The following is a 19,464-nucleotide window of genomic DNA, read 5'->3' as shown; positions in this document are numbered from 1 at the left end:
GGTACAAACATAACATATTTTTCTCTATCTCTCTCCACCTTCCAAGTATATGCATTTAATTTTTCATCTATGTATTAAAATACTAATGTTTAAAATTTAAATCTTGAAATAAGATGAGTAAAAAAGTATCTAGAATAATAATAAGAGAAAAACATAGATGATATAGTAAGACAAATAAGAAAACTAAATTAATAAAATTTAATAAGTAATTAAAAATCTTATTATAATTATAACTAATATTTTAAATTATCATTATAAAATCTCTCCCTCCATGGGACGTTTTGGACCCCATACATCACTATTTTTATTGATGCTGAAATTTTCTGAACAATATAGCAAGAAAATGGGTCAAGAAAATATATATTTTTAGTTATGAATTTGAATTGATCTTGATTGATCTGGTTTGGTTTGCCAAATCTACTATATAAATTTTTATAAATATTTATTGAAAATAAATATTAGAAAAACTATTAACTTCATTATTAATTAACATGCTTTTGTTTTTTTTAAATAGTAATTTCTTCAAAAATATTTTTTAGTTATTTTTTAAAATTTTATTAAAAATTCACTATTTTTTGAAAATTATGTGAACTAATTTCTAAAAATATCTCCTTTGTCTTAAGTGAACTTCAAGTTTTGGATTAGGTTTTTCCCCAACTTTGCTAATTTCCTATGAGAATAAAAAAAGCCGGAGAATAAAATGAACCAGGGCCTGAAAATTGCTATGCGATCGAAATTCAAGGGTCGGGTTATTTTAGTACCAAAAAATTGTACGACCCTCTAGTTTTAGTTACCAATTTATACTAACTACACCGGTTTAGTTTGATTAGTTTGACTTAGCAATACAATTTGGCCTATGAATTCTGACCCTGAGCTAAAAAAAAATTAATAAGAGAATTTTTCATTAAAAATAAATTTATTAATTAAAAATATTAAAAAAATAAAAAAAAGGAAAGGATAATTTCATAGGGTTATCGATTACATAACTTGTTCTCATCATTCATTCCGGATACACAAAATTTTCTTTATTATAAGTCGGAGAAACTTATGAATTACAGATTTATAATATGTCATAAAATAAACCTGCAACAAGAATACCGACAGTTTGGCCGAGTGGTCTAAGGCGCCAGATTTAGGCTCTGGTCCGAAAGGGCGTGGGTTCAAATCCCACAGCTGTCATATTCTACCCTGTTGCTTTAACTTCTGCCTACAATTTTTTATTTTCTCTACCCATTTAAACAATTAAATAAATGAATATTTTTTAGTATTGCACGTGATCATAGATGATGGATCGGATGAAATAGGATAATTCTACCCAAATTTGATTTGTTAATTTTTAAATCTGAAGAAAATCTTGAATACGACTAACAAATTCGATTTCGATTATTTAGTTTAGAATCGACTCTAGATGTTAAATACGACTAATAAATTAGGCTAAAATTGATAAACATATTATATCATTTATAAAATCGGATTAGGATAATCCATATTCGATCAGAATATAAATGGATCAGATTTGGATCGATTTATTCATATGGGATTATCTTTTTGGTGTATTTATTCGGCCAGGTCAATCTCATATTATTGAAGTAAACGGTATGATTCCTGAAGAAGGTAAATAAATAAATAAATAAATGCCATTCAAAAAAATAAATAAATAAATGCTATGGCCCACGAAGATCCACCATATTACTCTAGTTTTGTCACATCCTAACATTTAACTCGTGCCCCTTTTCTCGAATCGTCTTAATGCTATCCTTCAGTAAAAGAAAAAATTTCTATTTCTTTCTTACCCCAGCAGTCCCACACCGAGAAGAATAAGTTGACAAAAAATAATGGAATTTCTTAGATACATGGAGAACGAAGAAGAAAGAAGAAATGGAAAAGTAAAAACCAAGAAAAGACGGAAGACAAAAAAAAAAAAAAAATCCCATTTCAATCACTAAAATGGTATGAACATCATCACATGTAAATTGGTAATCCGTCAATCAAATAAAGTATAAACAATGTTTTTCTCTTTTTTATTTTCTACTCTTCTCAGTGCCCGTAAAAGAAGAAATGAAGAAAAGGAAAAACAGAGCAATGCAAAGAAGAGGAAAATGAGAGAACCGAAAAAAAATTATACATCCATAAAATCTTGTTGGAGAACTTGTTCCAGCCACATCTCAGACGATTCCATCAGATCAGGACTCAATCTGAACATGAGGACACAGAACTCCATCTGATTAAGAGCCCCATCGCCGTCGACATCCCCTTCCTTCAACATGCTCCGTAGCTCGTCGTCTGTGAATCCTTGCAACCCCAAAAGGGCAGAGTTTCTCTTCAAGCTGTCGAAAGTGATGAGTCCCTTATCAGGGTCCATGAGCAACTGAAACCCGTTACACAGCTCCCCGATCAATCCCTCCCCACCCAACTTGTCGGCCATTATAGGCAAGAAATCTTCGAAATTGACCGCCTTTCGTTGTTCCATTTGATACTCCTTTCTGGTTCTTGCTTGCTTGGAGAAGGGTAAGAAAGAAAGGAAAGAGAATTGAGATTTTGGTACGAGAGGAAAAGGAATGAATGCGAGGGATTTAAATAGAGAAGGAGGGTTCACTTGAAGCACAAGGGGTTCGTCGTTCGTGGAAGGAGAGTCGTTGTTGGTCATGGACGATGGATGGATGCCAGCCAACCAAGCAGTCCAGGTACGATTATTGAGAAAATCGAAGTCGGTCGATTCTGCAGTTGCTTTCCTCCTTCGAAGAAAGTCCTTACGGGCAGAATCGTCACCTAAAAAGATAAAAAGGAAGGAATTTTGTTCTATTGTTTCTATTTCATTTGCTTGCTTAGTGTATAGACACTTTCCCGTTGCGAAAACGTCCTTCAACTTCGGATGAATTTACGGAAACAACACCTTCCGAGTTTCCTGAAGAACAAGGCAAAATAACCAATAACGCTTTTTTGTATTTGACATATTGAAGCTGTCAACACCGCATGAATCCAGCCGTCAAAAGGATGGACTAAGCGTACAAATCAGCAGTTCATTCTTCTGTCCAAGAAATTGGATTGAAACTACAGCCCAGGAACAGACCTGTTTATGGGCCGAGCTGGGCAGGGGTCGGGTCGGGCTTTTACTCTTCATAAACAGGATTTTGTTAGATCCGAGTTCGAGCCTAGCCCGACCAATAGGTATATAATTTGGGCCCAAGTTTGACTTTAATAAAAAGCTCAAAGCTCAGGCTCAAGCCCGACCTAACAGAAAAATGTTGCTGGTGTTGAATTTGCGTGAGTGTTCGTCGGTGTTGAGTTCACATTGAGGTGTTAGCCTAAATTCACCAGAGAAAATAATGAGAAAAAGAAGGGCTGCAACCCCTAGCCTATGTTCGTTGGAGATCGCCAAAGAAGAAAAATGATTGAGAGGGAACAAGGAACTAAGAATGAGAAGTGAGAACTGCTGGTCCATTTGTTAGAGAAGATAACACTTGAGAAGACATGAACAGAGAGGTCATGATCTAGTGCTACTGACCTTAGTAGAGCCATCTAATCGGGCAACTCCTAGCCCTAAGCATACAAAAGGCTTGTCCTGGCCTGCCTTGGCTTGAATGCTGCACGGGTTTCCTTCGCTGCAGATCTACCCCGTGACAATTGGTATCAGAGCATATCAGCACAGATCCTGTTGAAGTGGTCATCACGACAAGCAACACATCGTGGGGTGCGGTCCCTAGACACTTCCACTCAGGTACAAGCAAGAAAGCATACACATCAGGCCTGACAAGAGGCCATTCATCGTGTCCCCATTCCAATGACCCCAAAATAACGCCCTTGCGGGGGCAGACGCATTGGTCGTTGTGCTCATGTGGGGGCAGACGCATGGGCCTTTTCATGGAAGGCATATTGCGGTGGTTTGAGTGGGGGAGTGCCATGCTTCCTCACGGACATCAGTTGCTATTCATTTTAGTGATTTGTGGGTAGTGCGCCTATATTTTGGTTTCATGATGGATGAACCATTGTTCTGTAGCTTTGTTTGAGGCACTACTAAGGTGGGGACAGTAGTCCAAAATTGGTTGGTGTCGACGGTTGGCCAAGGAATATCACTAAGGTGGTGGTTTTGCATCATGGATCCTCGGTGGAAGCCACAATATCATAATGATAGGAATGTGGGTACACTGGCCGTTGGAGCATGGTAGCCCTACACTAGCAAGGCATCGGAGGACATGCTCAGCTCATCACAAGGTAGAACATTCGCAACATCAACACACATCACAAGGTGAGGGCATGTTTGACAACATCATGCGAAAAAGTTGCCACACTCGCGCAGATTGCAGTCAAATCTCCTTGAGGCATCACACATTGGGGCCCCCTTGGAGCGAAGATGTAACCTGAACTGGCGAGGTGAAGTGTAGTTTCGAGGGCTAACAAAGCATAAGCCATGACTAGGTTTGAGTAACCTACACACGGCGAGGTGAAGTCCACAGGCCAACATGGTGAAAGGGTACCTAGCACACACCGCCAACAACAGGAGTAGACTTATCACATCGTGTTCGGTAGCACCACTGAAAAGCTACCATGGAGACGATCGAGCCATGAATAAAGATAATACATGGGGCGGACCTCTGCGAAGCATAAACACTCAAATTTCTTCGAGGGCCTTCTCGTACACTTTCAACGGCATAGCCATCACATGGTTTGAGTAACCTCAACACAAGAGATGAAGTCTAGGCAGATCGGCATGGTGAAATGGTTCCGTCCCCATATATGGACACCAATATAGGCGAGACCCGGGTTGGCTAGGTGAGCCTAGGAACTGGCACACAAGTGGATGGCACAGGACACATACGCTCATTCACAAGAAGAGCCATTGTCGAGGACGACAATGGATTGAGTGGGGGAGCCTGTCACGGTCTGACATAGGCTTAGCCTTGCCTACGCTTGGCAGGCTTACGTTAAGGGACACCATCATCATTTTTTCCTGTAAGATTTTTGGGAGAATTGATGTCATCTTTAGGTAGACCTCTAAAAGCTTAGCATACACTTTGAGGAGGGGTGGTCGACCTCCTTGGGTGCCTAACCTTGGCATTCCTATACCAACATCCCTTGCGGGGCATCCCTGGTTAATGGCTAGCATGGCTACCAGGGTTCCTCATGGGTGCATACATGCTCATGGGGACAGTGCATGGACCGACACTCAAGGGAGGCTTGGCATGCGGGCCTGGCCTAAGCATGACCCTTCACCATGCCAGTCCCTTGCCCAAGCTGAAAGAGTTATCCCATTGCCCATAGTGCATGTGTGTGTTCCGGTCCAGCGGTTGCCTATCATCATTGGCACACAGGTGCCTACATCATCGCATAAAGGAGACCTTTCACATCGGCGCCAAGTCGCCTCACATCATGGCCTTCCCCCTTTAGCACGTAAGTAGTGCCTCTCATGGACCGGCCAAAGCCAGTAGAGAGCCCCAACCATGTGACTTGAGGTCATGATCCAATGCTACCGACCTTGATGGAACCATCTCATCAGGCAACTCCTAGCCCTAAGCATACAAAAGGCTTGTCCTAGCCTGCTTGGCGTGGATGTTGCACGGGTTTCTTCCGCAGTAGATCTACCCCCGTAACAGGAGAGTGTGAGGTTGTGAATGTGAAAACTGAGAAGAGAGAATTGAGGTTCGACGACTAAGACTAAGAGAAAGAGATGACCGAGAAGAGAGGGGTTGGGATATTTAGGGCTAGGTTTTTGGTTTAACCTATAAGTTGGGCCAGGTTGGACTTTTTTGACAAATCCTAAGCCCGACTTGCAACATAGTTGGGCTCAGGCTTTTAGGCCCGAGGTCAAGCCCATGATCTAAAATATGTGTTCAAAACCGTTCGAAGGCCAGGCCAATCCATCGGTCTACCTAACCCATGAACAGATCTACCAAAGAAGGATAAAATGGTAAATTTGAAAAAATAAGACTTTGTCAGAAGACGAGGGAAATGCACTGGACAAGTGGAGGTGGGGAGGGGGCTGGTACCTGATATTGGTAATTAAAGTCTTTATCAGAATCCAGAGAGGGTCGTATCATGCAAAAGAGGGATGCGTGTTAGTGATGAATGGGTTTGATCTTTGAACATTGAAGTCCAACAAAACAACGCCCAGGCCAAGTATGAACTATGAACCACAACCACCGTCCACCGCTAATAGTTGCGTACAACAGTATATAACTTATTATTATGTTGGTGGTGTTTCTGAATTCCAAACATTGAATTTGTTTGTGGGGCTTGGCTATGCCCACTTGCCCAGTCTTAATTCTTAAAGGCAGGCGGAGAAGTCACGAGTGGATCCCCGGCTTTATCCACATCTCTAACTGCTTCCAACAATCTATATTTGTTTTTTTGTTTATCAATGAAATTTCTTGTTTGTTGATATTGGGTGTGTGGGTGCGTCGTGTAGCATGTGACAAAAGGTGGTCAAAACCAGATCGGAAAATCGGGAATCGGTCACTTGACCGGTTTCGTTTTGCCTTATAATCATCTTTTAGTAAAAAACTGTTGATTTGGTCAATAAACTATTGATCAAATTATTTAAACCGTTTGAATTGTCTAATGGCTTTTAGCCATTTTATGTTTTTTCTTTTAATTTTTTAATTGTTTTGTTTAAACAGACCATCTATTTAGTTCAAACAATCAAACCATCTTACCCAAAAATCAGACCCTGGAACGATTCATTGTCCGAATCGATTTTAAAAACCTTCATTATTTTATTACCTTTGTAGTCGTGGAAGTTGCTTTGATATTCTCATCGTCTTTCTTGGGTCTTCAGTTACAGGTTCCCATGGGCCGGGCTTGCCTGGGCCGGTGGACCCAGATTGGGTCAGCCTGGACTTTGGGCCTATATTACTTAGTATATTATATTATTTTACGTACTTGATAATTTAAATATAATATAAATTATATACATGTTATTTTTATCACAAGCTGGGTGGGAATTGATCTCCCCCAAATGGGTTTGTACTTTAAATTTTTTTTTTTTTGTTTAGTTTGAATTTGAACTTGATTATGTTGGTGTTGGAAGATCTGGATAGTTGTTTAATCGTGAATCACACAACCTGGCATTGCAAAGGCTATCACTGGGTGCATCCATGGTCAGCTTCATGGCTCGACCTGGTCCAATACGATAGCTTAATTAGTTTAACATTCTCTGTTCTTTGGATCGTTGGACCTAAAGAATTTATTATTATTATTTTTTACCCTAGTAAATATACTTATCGGGATAAATACACTTGGATAACATTTTTTAAATCATTGATGAGATTTAATAATAATAATAACAATAATAATAATAATATACCATTTTTGTGTCTCCACGTGACATGGAGGAGGTGTCGGACTCTTCGTTTGCACAGAGCAAGACAATCAAGGGTCTTCCAGGTTCAGTATTGGAAACAGTTTCAGAAAGATTGAGCCCTCCGCTCGTGAGAATGCCGTGACGGAACGCCGATGAGGCTTGGGCTATGCACATGAGAAAAACCTGGCGAGGCTTGGGCGGAACGCCGTGACGGCATCGGGTGGAAATGAGCCCTCTGCTCGTGACAATGCCGTGACGGAACACCGACAAGGCTTGGGCTGTGCACATGAGAAAAGCCCGGTGAGGCTTGGGCAGAACGTCATGACGGCATCGGGTGGAGATGAGCCCTCCGCTCCTGTCCCATTTTGTACACCGAGATGGGCGGACAAGAGAAGAAAGAGGAATGAAAGGACAATGGATTCATAAGGAATGGCCGGAATCTTACGTCACGGAACCTCCGGAGGTTCTATAAGTCCTTGGAGATGGACACTTGGACACGGCCGCCGATTTAATTTCTGGGACACGAAGAGCATTTCCTGTTATTATTTGCCGGAATCTTATGATTCATTCGGATGAATAGAACACCACTGCCTTTTTGATATTTTTCTAAAAAAAGATATTTCATTTTAATTAATATATAAAAATATTATTTTTTATTGATATTAAAAGTAAAAAGTTGCCTTTATCTGCTATTCTTCCAAAAACTAAAAGTTAATAATTTTGTAAGTAATCAGATACTTTTTTACAAAAAATAAAAAAAAATACAGTTATTTGGAAAAACAGATTTTCGACGACGGACCCATTTAATATAATGAGGGTTTCTTTTTAAATTATTAATGGTGCTCAACCTGCCAAGTGGCACCATGACCCGACCCGTCGTACCTCATCCCATTGAAAAATTCAATCCCTTTATATCCCTCTATCTCTGCTCACAAGGAATGAAGGATATTCGGATGAATTCCCCGCAGAGCACGCCTCACGGCAAGTCCTCCCTAACCTCTCCCTTCCTTATATTGGAGACACGGAGGGGCCCAGATATAATAGGCACGTTAGGTAAATACAAGCAATGAGTAATAGTTGTGTGACACATATTCCAATTAATATATTTTTATTTTAAATGTTTTTGTTCCGCGTTCACACGTACTCACTTAATATGTTTACCTAACGTGGCTACTACATCTGAACCCACACAGAGAATTAATTGTTGTAGGGATGATTGGTTCTGACCCAATAAAAACCGATTATATTTAACAAATCAAAATGATTAAAAAACAAAATAACTGAAAAATTAAATAGGTGGTATTGTTCTTTGCCACCGTTCATCAACCTCATTTAAATAGCTTAGAAAGACAAAGAAACAAAATAGAAAAAGAATCAATATCTCGAAAAGATTAAAATAGATAAATTACATATTTGAATGAACAATTCAGTGTGCAGAGTTTTGGAGAATTAACAAAATAAATCATAAAGACGGATCAGAAAAAACGATCAAGAACTAAAATAGGTTAGAGACAGTAAAGCAGAGATTGGTCCATAACTTGCATCTAGTTAGCTGCCATTATCGATGACATGGGCCGTTGGGCATCACCTGCGCTGTGCTGGACATGCGCCTACTTTGCCTGCATTTCCGGTCTCCAATACCCCTCCGTCTCTCTCTCTCTCTGACTCTGATATCTTTGTTTGCTCACTCAACAGGTGAAGAATAATTCAAATGCCGCCCATCGCTTATCCCTTCGGTTTGGTTCAACTCTGCCGGTTTCATTGACAGTCCTCATGTTATGTTTGGTTTGAAAGAAAACATAAGGAAAGGAAGGAAAATATAGAGAAATCTATATAAGATTTATAGAAGTTTTCTTACATTTTTTTATCTTTTCCTTTTTTTTTTCCTTCAAACCAAACACAGCCTTAATGAAGTTGGGCCTAATTAACATTAACTAAGGAACTCCAAAATCAAAATATAATTTGTTTAGAAGCAAGTATACATTGAAACAGTTGTATGTAGGCATGCCATGAATCGTAATGTATCAGCTGATCCTTATAATTTAACTTTGAATTTTGGGCCAGGTTGCGGTTTGGTGATAAAGTGCATAACATATGGCTATTGACCCGTTTCATTAAATAGTAGGAAAAAGTAGGGAGACACACAATGCAGAATTCTGAATTCCAGCCCTCCTTACAACTAGCCCTCTCCCCCCTATAAACTACATCATGCCCGTGAATTTGGCATCAATTCACAGTCAGAATGCATTCTCCCTGTACTTTCGGCCTATTAAATTCTGAGCTGGGCTGATTTGTACTTCTCCCTAAATAGTAACATAGATTACAAAAGGTGCCTTGTATGCATGCATCTCTGTCATACTCGTGCGAAGTTCAAATAAACAAATATTTAACCATGCATGCATATAATCGTACCTCCACCCTGTCACAATTACTTGAATCATCCTTCGATTATTGAGGCTTGCAGACAAACAACAGTTTACACAAACAAATTTAATTAGGCTCCGTTTTGTTTGTGGGATAAGAAGTATTATGAAATATGCCTCCTCTTTCATGTTTTGTTTGTGGGATGATATGAGATGGGATAGGAAAAAGGTGGGGTTATATGCTTTAAATTTTAGGATTAGGGGCATTTACGGTTCGGTTAATTGAATTAAGGGCTAATTTTTTAAACCGAATTGGGGTTATCGGTTTTTGGAAAATTAGAAATCGAAATCGAACGACGCCTATTGGTTAATCGGTTGACCAGTTTGGTTAACCGTTGTTTCGGTTCATTGGTTTTTTATTATTTACAATATTTATTGTAGAAAAATATATAAATATATAATAAAATACTAAAAATATAATATAATACTATATTTTAAATAATAAATAATATGTTATATATAATGCATATTTATTAATTTATAATGTATAAAAAATATAAAAAATATATAAATATACATAAAATATATAAATATATGTATACTAGTTCGTTCGATTAACCATCGGTTTTCTATTTTGGTTAGTCTACTTTTTTGGTTTTTTTGCTCACCCCTACTTGGGATGTGGAGTCTCACCATTTTGGTGGGAAATAAGTGGGAATGCAGGGAAAAACTTATTTAACAAAAACATGCTTTCCTTGTAGTATTTCTAAGAGTTAATACGAGAGCCACAACTCACTAATAAATTATTAATTATTTAATAACATATTAACAAAATGATTTAATTAAAACAAATAATAAATAACTTTAAATAAGTAATTAATAAAAATATTAATCAAGAAATAATTTAATGATCAATTATTTTTTTAAGAATAAAATATTAAAATTATTAATTAAGTCCTAAGTATTAATAAAATAAAATATTAATAATAATATAGAAACTAATAAAAATTAAAATATTAATTTATGTTAATAATTAATTAACTAATTAATATCAAATTAATAATTAAAAATAAAATATTAGATCATCAAAATATTCTTAATTAATTGAGAAGTAACAATAAATATTTAATAATTAAATAATTATATTGTAATTAATAATTTAATTAAAATAAGTTAAAAAATAATTTATCAATAAACAATAATTTAATAATTTATGAGTAATTAATATTAAAATAATAAAATTATTAATTAAGTCATGGTTATTAATAAAATATAATGTGAATAATAACTTATAAGCTAATAAAATGTAAAATACTAATCAATTAGGATAAATAATTAACTAATGATAGATTTTAAATAATGGGAAAAATTTGTGAACAATACCCTAAACTTTGGGGGTTGTGTAAAGTCAGTCCCCGAACTTTAAAACATGTCTTTGTAGTTTCTTGAACTTTCAAATTGTGTCTAATAGGCCCCTATCATTAGTTGATCGTTAATCAACACCGTCACGTGACATCAGATGGGCATTAAATAATTTCAGAATGGCAAAATTACACTTTATGATATTTTTCTGACCATTTTACCGAGTTTGGCTTCAGTCAGGGCAAAGCCCATTCGGGCAGCTTTTACTGCCTTGCATTGAGAATATCTTTGTACTTGTGTGCTTTATTTCATGGGGAGATATTCCCAATGCAAGGTTGCAAAAGGCTGTTAGAATGGTGTGGGCACATATTTGCCTTGATAGAAGCCAATCTCCATTTTACCCATTTCGTTTGAGCAACCATAGTAGGAAGTTCTTGAGAAAGAAGATCCTTTCCCCATGTGTAATGGCAATACCATCAAAGGTGAACCTCAAAATCAAATCTTGAAAATCTATTACAAAAACTTCTCTAGCCACATTAGCTAACAAAGGTAAAAGCTTTTCGTCAATTAGCTTATGGATCGTGGCTGACAAAGCTCACTTTTACGATGGGTAGAGATGTATGGCTGCAATTCACAACGGGTAGTGTGGGTAGGAAAAGTGAGTAGGAAATCTGGGCTCGACAAAGCTCTGAAACTCAATTAGTCTGAAAGCTGAGCGTGAAACCTTCCTCTACGTTTCCCATGACTTGAAATTTGTGTTAAATATACCTTGGACGAGAATGTCGAATATCTGCCTAAAATCCTATCCTTTTGGGTAGTTGGCAATGTTTACTTTGAGCATGTACTCGAAGTTTTGTGGATCGTAAGTGATCATCTAGTCGAGCTTTGAAAAGAGGCCCTTTAGGTAAAAGGTTTTGGTGCTGAGAGAGATGAAAAATTCAGCAAACTAGTTAGGGAGATGAAAACTTTAGTGAACCAGTCAGGGATCCTCTACATGTTTTGGGTCACCGTCGGGAGGGAGCCCAGTAAAGGCCATTCTGGTATGACTTGGTTCTTCAATTTCTGCTTGAAGAACAAGTGCAATCTCAAGAAGAACACAGACAGAACGACTAACAAGAACTGGTACCCATATACGGATGTAGCAAATTTGTTAAACACCATTTTTTAGTATAGTTCTTTTGCAATCGGTAATCTAGCCAATAATCCGTAGGTAGAGACGATTCCACCCTCCATGGATCGATGTGGCCCCACCTTAAATTATTTTGGATGAATCAGTTTTACATAGGCTTTTGATATGTATCCAGTACACTACTCTAGATTTAATGTAGTAGTAATTAAAGAAATTAATGGCTCAGTTTTATATAGGCTTTTTAGAAAAATTAAAGGACATGGAAGAGTCTGGATCTATGCACTATATTTTTTTTTATAATAAACATAAGGGGCTACACAAGACGGGGGGTAGCACGTCCCCACAAATCACTACAGCAAATAAATGCAAAAGGCCAAGGTAGCTTACAAAGGTTTAGAGAAACACAACTATCACTTGGCAACTGGGCTTCATGAGCATGGTGGGCTAGCCAAATCCATGGCTTGATTTGCTTCGTGAAATACATGCTTGTAGATGATCCCCTTCCCACACCTCTCCTTGAGCTCCCATTAGTCTTGGATGACGCTCCTCAAGTTCCACGTGCACGGACTTGACTTGTTAAAACAAGATGTCACTATCTTTGAGTCACCCTCAATTATGAGAGGAAAATTTTTGAAATTCAAGGCCGAATTATAGGCTTCCCAAGCAGCCCAAGCTTCCCACCCTATTAATGGAGGTAAGCCCCAACTTATAAGCTTTAATATCCAAAACTGCACCCACGTGATTCCTAGCAAGACCCGTAATGGTGCACATACCATCCTTCATCTGAGAAGCATCAAAGTTAATTCTAATCACACAAAAATCAAGGGGATTCCACCTTATATAGCTACAATCTTTAGTTAAACTTTCACCCTTAGACTTATTTGTACATTCTTGAAATTCCATAAGCGAGCCAAGGACATTATCAATGACTTTATATTGAGGAATCGAAAGATTCTTAAAAACTTTCAAATTTCTACTCTTCCAAAGATACCATAACAGGAATACACATTTTTCCTTTTTCCATTCCTCCTCAAGCAACAAACTCTTTGAAAGGTCCAACCACCAATCTTTTATGGACCTATCTTGATCTTCAAGCCCTTGAATAGTTAGGAGAATAATCCCCTAACAATTCCTTGCAACAGAATATTTTCTAAAAATATGATCCACATCATCATCTTCACCACAAATATCACATCCACCATCCATATTGAACCCCTTGCGTCTAAGAAGAGACTTAAAGGGAAGTCGATTGCTTAGCTATTGGAGCATAAACACTTGAAGTTTTGGCGGGCACATTAACTTCAAAATGTTCTTACTCCAATTAAAATTATTTATTGGATTTGAAACAATACCACATTTCAATCTATAGGTAGAATTTGAAAAAAAAATTGCCATTAGCATTAAACCACGACACCAACTCATCATCTTTTGACTCTGATGGGATGAAAATAGTTTTGATCTTCAGCCAAATATCATATGGAATAAGACTACATATTTTCTCTCTATTCCAGACTTTCCTATCTTGATCAATCACATCACTAACTAAGAGTCCCTCATTAACAATGTTTTGTTGAAGAACCAAATCAGCAATAGCTTTATCTCCAATCCATCTATCTCTCAAAAAATTCACTGCTTTACCATTACCTATTTCCTAGCCCATACCCTTCATAAGAAGCTCTTTAGCCCAGAGGATCCCTCTCCAAGCCCACGAGATACCTTTCTTGATTTTAACACCCAAAAAATTGCTTGTTTTTAGATATTTACTTTTAATTATTTTGACCTACAAATTATTTTCATCTGTAAGAATTTTTCCAACCTAATTTTGCAAGGTTGGCTTCATTAACTCATACAAGGTTCTTAAGGCCTAAACCACCCTTATCTTTAGGAGTACAAACTCTTTTCTACTTCATTAGGTGAATTGATTTCCTACCTTTAGAGTTGGACCAAAGAAATCCCCTTTGAATTCTATCAATATCTTCAATTATATTCTTTGGGATTTGAAAAGATCTCATAACAATCTGAGGAATCATATTGATAGTGGAATTAAGAAGAGTGATTCTTCCAGCCATAGAAAGAGAATTCTTTTTTTCAATTAGCCAACTTGCTAACAATTTTCTCATGGAGATCATGAAACATATCTTTTGTAACCCTGCCCTTGATAATGGGGGGCCCTAAAATAGGATTTATAGTTTGTTTCTAATGGAATTTTCATAATTTTAGCTAACATTTTCCTGAATCTCATGGGCATGTTTTTAGAGAAAATAACTGAAGGTTTTGCAAAATTAGGGCTTTGACTCGAAGCCTTTACAAAGTCATCAAGGATTTCTTTGACTTTAAGACCTGCGGGGATAGTAGCTTTAGCGAAAATAAGACAATCATCAGCAAATTGCAAAATGGGAATCTTAGGAGCACCTCTATCAATTTTATAGCCAATAAGTTTCCCATAGACAAAGATTCTTGCTCCAACTTTCTAGCTAAGGCCTCAGCACAAAGAACAAAGATGTAAGTAGAAAGAGGGTCCCTCTGTCTTAATCCTTTAGTGGGGAGAATTTCTCTTGTGGCTTCCCATTAATTAAAATTTGGTAAGATACTGTTTTGATACATTCCATAATCTAATTTACCCATTTCTCATGGAAACCAAATTTCCTCAATACTTTCTCAATAAAATTCCACTCCAATTTGTCATAAGCTTTCTCTAGGTCAATCAGGCTATCACCCCTACTTTACCCTTCTTCTTTCTCATAGAATGCATCACCTCATGAGCAACAAGAATGTTATCATTGATTTGTCTGTTAGGAACAAATGCACTCTGATAAGGGGAAATGATTTCATCCAACAAAGTTTTTATTCTATTAACTTTTATTTTAGAAATAATTTTATAAATAACATTACATAGACTTATAGGTCTAAAATAGTTCACTGATTCTGCATTTTCCTTCTTAGGAAAAAGTGAAATAAAGGTTTTGTTGATAATCCTACATAACTTTCTTGAATGAAAGAAAGCTTTCACCACTTTGCACACTAATTCCTTAATAATAGTCCAATATTTTTTGAAAAATAAAACATTGAAACCATAAGGATCTGGAGCTTTAAGATCTTTCATAGAGTTGAGGGCATAGAGAATCTCCTCATTAGTAACATAACTCCCAATATCATTGTTTTAATCATCACTTATACAAGGAGTGATACCACTAATGACTTTTTCAATAGTATAAGTCCCCTCAGCCCATAATCTTTTATCAAGTTGCTTGCAAAAATAATCAGCAATTTCACTATGATCATTAATTAATATTCCATCCTCATCTTTAATATACATAATCCCATTTCTAGCCCTCCTGATTGTAGCCATTGTATTAAAAAATTGTTATTACTATCCCCTAGATTGATCCAATCAATTCTAGATTTTTGGGCCCAATAAAACTCATCTCACTTAAGGATATTATTTAATTGCTCATGGAGAGCCCTCTCTAGGTTAGGCAACGAGGGATCATTCATTGTATCAACTTGTTGCCTTTGCACCTCCTTCAGTCTCATGAGGATATCCTCTTTCCTTTTGAATATGTTACCAAATTTATTTCTATTCCATTCTCTAAGAACTTGGACTAGCTTGTTTCTTCTCCTTACAAATTGCATATCTCTAGTACCATTTGTTTCAAAGTTCCAAGCATCCTAGATAGTTTTTTCTAAATTTGGGTCTAAACACCACATAGACTTGAATCTAAAAGGTTTAGGACCAAATATAGTCAATGAATTTGTATTAAGTAATAAAGGGGAGTGATCATAATCCAAGAAAGGGAGATTAATGAGACTAGCATTAGGGAACATCATCTTCCAAGCCTCATTAACAAGAGTCCGATCTAAACACTCCCACATAGTCTTATTTTTCCAAGTAAACTACAACCCTTTAACTAAATGAGTTAAAATCACCAATGACACACCACACTTCATTAATATTGTTGGACATTACATAAACTTTTGTTCCGAAAGAGCCACAAACCTCCTGAAAACCCTACAAAATCAACAATCATAAAATCATAAAAAACAAATGATTTGGCTATTTTGTTAGATCTTTCTGGATTTGATCTAGTCTCCACAAATAAACACCAAGGATTAAAATATCAATACGATACGCCTGATACAAGGCATATCATATCAGTATCGAACATCACCAGCACAGGATACGTTACAACTGGTTGTATAGTATCGAACGATACGAGCTAATACGCACTGATACAACAACATATCGCGCGTCCATGTCTACTGTCTCACTTTAAAAAATTGAGAATGACATGATTCAAATAGCACTTCACCAAATTACTAGGAACATATGCCTCTCTCTTCAACCACCAAGCCACCTACCATTTTTTGATAATAAAAGAAATATATTAACCTATATCAACATTAAAGTCTAGTAGTCTACATATAATCCAAATAAAAATATATACTAATATTCAACAACTCCAACTATAAATTAAAAAAATAACTTTTAAAATTTGTATTTTATGAACAATTGAATAAATAATTTATCAAATCCACATATATACCAAAAATTGATTTTTAATTTCAGGAAATTTATACAAATAAAATTATTATTAATAGAATAATTATTTTAATACTTAAAATTTATAAATTTACAAATTATATGTATATTCTATTTTCTATAAATTATTAAATAATACTTTAATTTTCATTAAATAATAATGTCTTTACTATTTAAAAAATAAAAATATTATTTACAAAATATTTGAGAATATAACATATATATTGAATTGGTCAATTCCACTAATCCAATTTATATAAAAATAAAATAATTTTGTATTTTAGAAATTTTATAAAATAAAAATATTGATAATGGATTAATTATTTTAGTAATTAAAATTTATTAATTTTATATGACATATATCTTCAAAATTTTAATAGATTTGATATATTTTAAGTTAAGATTATATTTATTTTTTTATAAATTATTAATTAATACTTTACTTTACATTTTATAATAACATATTTTTTAAAATGAAAATACCTTATTAATTTTTTGTAATAATATATTTATTTGTGAATTTATTTTTTTGTTAATGTTAAAAAATAAAAATAGTAAAATAGAAATATTGATATAGTAATTCAAATAGAATAGTTGCATATGTTTTGTGCCTTGGAATTTAATAAAAAATAAAATAATAATGGCTTTGTAAATATATTAATTTCTAAGAATTTATATAGTAAGTCTTAAATTCTTGATTGATGCACTATCACTAAAATTGCATAATATCTATGCATCTCGCTATATCGGTTGCAATATATTTCTTGATTGATCAACTGGTTGTTTGTTATCACTGTCTCAACCTCCTCTCCATTGGCCCTTTAAATAGCAGTTCAATCCTTGGGCTCGGAGAACTTCATCAGACCGTAACAGGCCAGTGTCCATGCTGCACTATCTTTTTCTTGCACATGTTATACAAGCAATCAATTTGTGGTGTACATGGCTAACCCCTGTTGTTAGCACCCAATTTTTGCTTAGTCCTTTCACCTTACCTCTTTGTACCCCCCTCTTAGACTCCAAAAACTTAGAAACACAACTAGGTTAACTTGACACTCTCTAAAACCCGAAATACCCCCTTTTTGATACAATCCACAAGATAAATAAGAACCTTGATTAGACATCATCCCCAGACTTGGAAAACTATAACTTAGTTACACATTACTTTTCATGACTAAACTATAAAGATCTACCGTTCATTACGCAAACTTCCTTTTTAATGGCCCCGATCCATGCGATATTCAAACTCCAACTCCCCAAAATCAAATCCAATATATCCATCACCTCAAGATCATTAGGAAACAATCAACTAGTGAATCCCAACATAAATTTACGACAGCTAATTGCAAAAACATCAAGACCCTATTCTAATGGCCCTGAATGATTACCAAGATTGACCATATCTTTCTCAGATCAGAACAATCCACTTGATCCCTCACCCTAATCCATGCTTACCTACCAAATTGTAGTTCAAAATTCCATCGTTTGTCCCCCCATCAAGCCTAGATCCTATTTTTAGTAAATCTCATTAATTAGAGCTTACCATCCATCATCCCAATTTTGTATGAGCAATCAGACCTCACCACTGTGTTTAGTAGCCTAGAAAACTCCACCATGTCAAATTTCATGACAAAATACCTCAATTTTTCCATTAAAAAAGTAAGATTCTATTTTAGTCCCTATCGTTGATTGGAAAACCATAAGCTGAACTAAAAAAAAATCAATCTACACCTCTGATCAAAGATCTATAGCTTCCATTAGAGTCAGAACGTTCAAAAGTATCAACCAACCATATTTCATCATAAAATTCCCTCATTTAACCCTTCATCAAACAAAGATTCTATTTCAACAAATCTTGTTAATTTGAACTTATTAACCATAGATCTCAATCATCCTGGCCCTATTTAACCAATCAGACATCATCATTGTGTTCAGAGACCCAAAAACCCAAGCACATCAAATTTCACATCTTAATTCGTCCGTTTGACCGCTATACTAGAAAGAGACCATTTCGATGCACCAGATTAAATTACCACGCCATCGTGTCCTAACCTGAAGCCTCAAAAGTGTGATGGCTGATGTCTGATCCATTATTGACCTATTAGAACACTTGGACCAATGAAATAGAGCCTAATAGGCTTAAAAAGCTTAAAATACCAAATAGATCCCCACTTAAAGTTAAGAAAAAAACAAAACTACATTCAAAAGTTCATCAAGTTTACATTTTCTTCCATTGATATTCCCAAATGCGAAACTGCCATGATAGGCATGCCCTAAGCTCTCATTGGATGCACAAAACCCATGAAAACCAACCTAAAATCAAAGAAAATATTTCACCAAACAAGAAAGCTTGACTAGACATCTATTTCTTTGAAGAATCTTTATCTATTTGTGTGAAAACCTCTATTAAATCCCAAGCATTGTAGCTGAACGACTGTATACCTGATTACCCTTCATTTCTCTATAAATACTAATCTAATTTGAGCTCAAAAGGGGGACTGAAGAGAAGAAACCTGAGGGAGGCCCCTAGAAAGAGAAATAGAGTTTTTTCCCAACCCATATACTACTTCTTGTCCACCCGAAATTCAAAGGTACTCTGAACCTTAGATTCTGAACTTGTCTCCTCCATTTTCAAGTGAAAGTTGTTGCAACTAGAAACATTACCTAGCTCAAAAACCCATTTGAACTTAATTCTATCTCATCCTAGCTACTAGAAAACATTTGACAAAGCACATACAAAATGTAAGTATTTTTTTGTTTTTTTAGGTTGCTTGAG

The 19,464-nt window shown here is 35.9% G+C and overlaps 1 long non-coding RNA gene, 1 other non-coding gene and 1 pseudogene across 3 annotated transcripts; 1 reads left to right on the top strand and 2 right to left on the bottom strand.

Moving 5' to 3' along the window:
- Positions 1 to 1,099: 1,099 nt before the first annotated feature.
- Positions 1,100 to 1,179, top strand: TRNAL-UAG (transfer RNA leucine (anticodon UAG)). Its single transcript has one exon. It is a non-coding gene; the product is annotated as a tRNA-Leu (tRNA).
- Positions 1,180 to 1,822: 643 nt separating this feature from the next.
- Positions 1,823 to 2,869, bottom strand: LOC148878020 (calcium-binding protein KRP1 pseudogene; annotated as a pseudogene). The gene has a single exon (XR_016100004.1). The product of XR_016100004.1 is annotated as a calcium-binding protein KRP1 pseudogene (transcript).
- Positions 2,870 to 6,876: 4,007 nt separating this feature from the next.
- Positions 6,877 to 7,633, bottom strand: LOC148878019 (uncharacterized). Its single transcript, XR_016100020.1, has 2 exons — positions 7,301 to 7,633; positions 6,877 to 7,113 (listed from the first exon to the last, which is right to left on the bottom strand). It is a non-coding gene; the product is annotated as an uncharacterized LOC148878019 (long non-coding RNA).
- Positions 7,634 to 19,464: the final 11,831 nt, after the last annotated feature.

Source organism: Nelumbo lutea, chromosome 1 (genome assembly GCF_056320005.1).
Source record: "Nelumbo lutea isolate HS-2025 chromosome 1, American lotus-T2T, whole genome shotgun sequence".
Classification (NCBI taxonomy): domain Eukaryota; kingdom Viridiplantae; phylum Streptophyta; class Magnoliopsida; order Proteales; family Nelumbonaceae; genus Nelumbo; species Nelumbo lutea.
The sequence above is the reverse complement of the archived record's forward strand: the minus strand, read 5'-3'. Positions and strand labels throughout refer to the sequence as shown.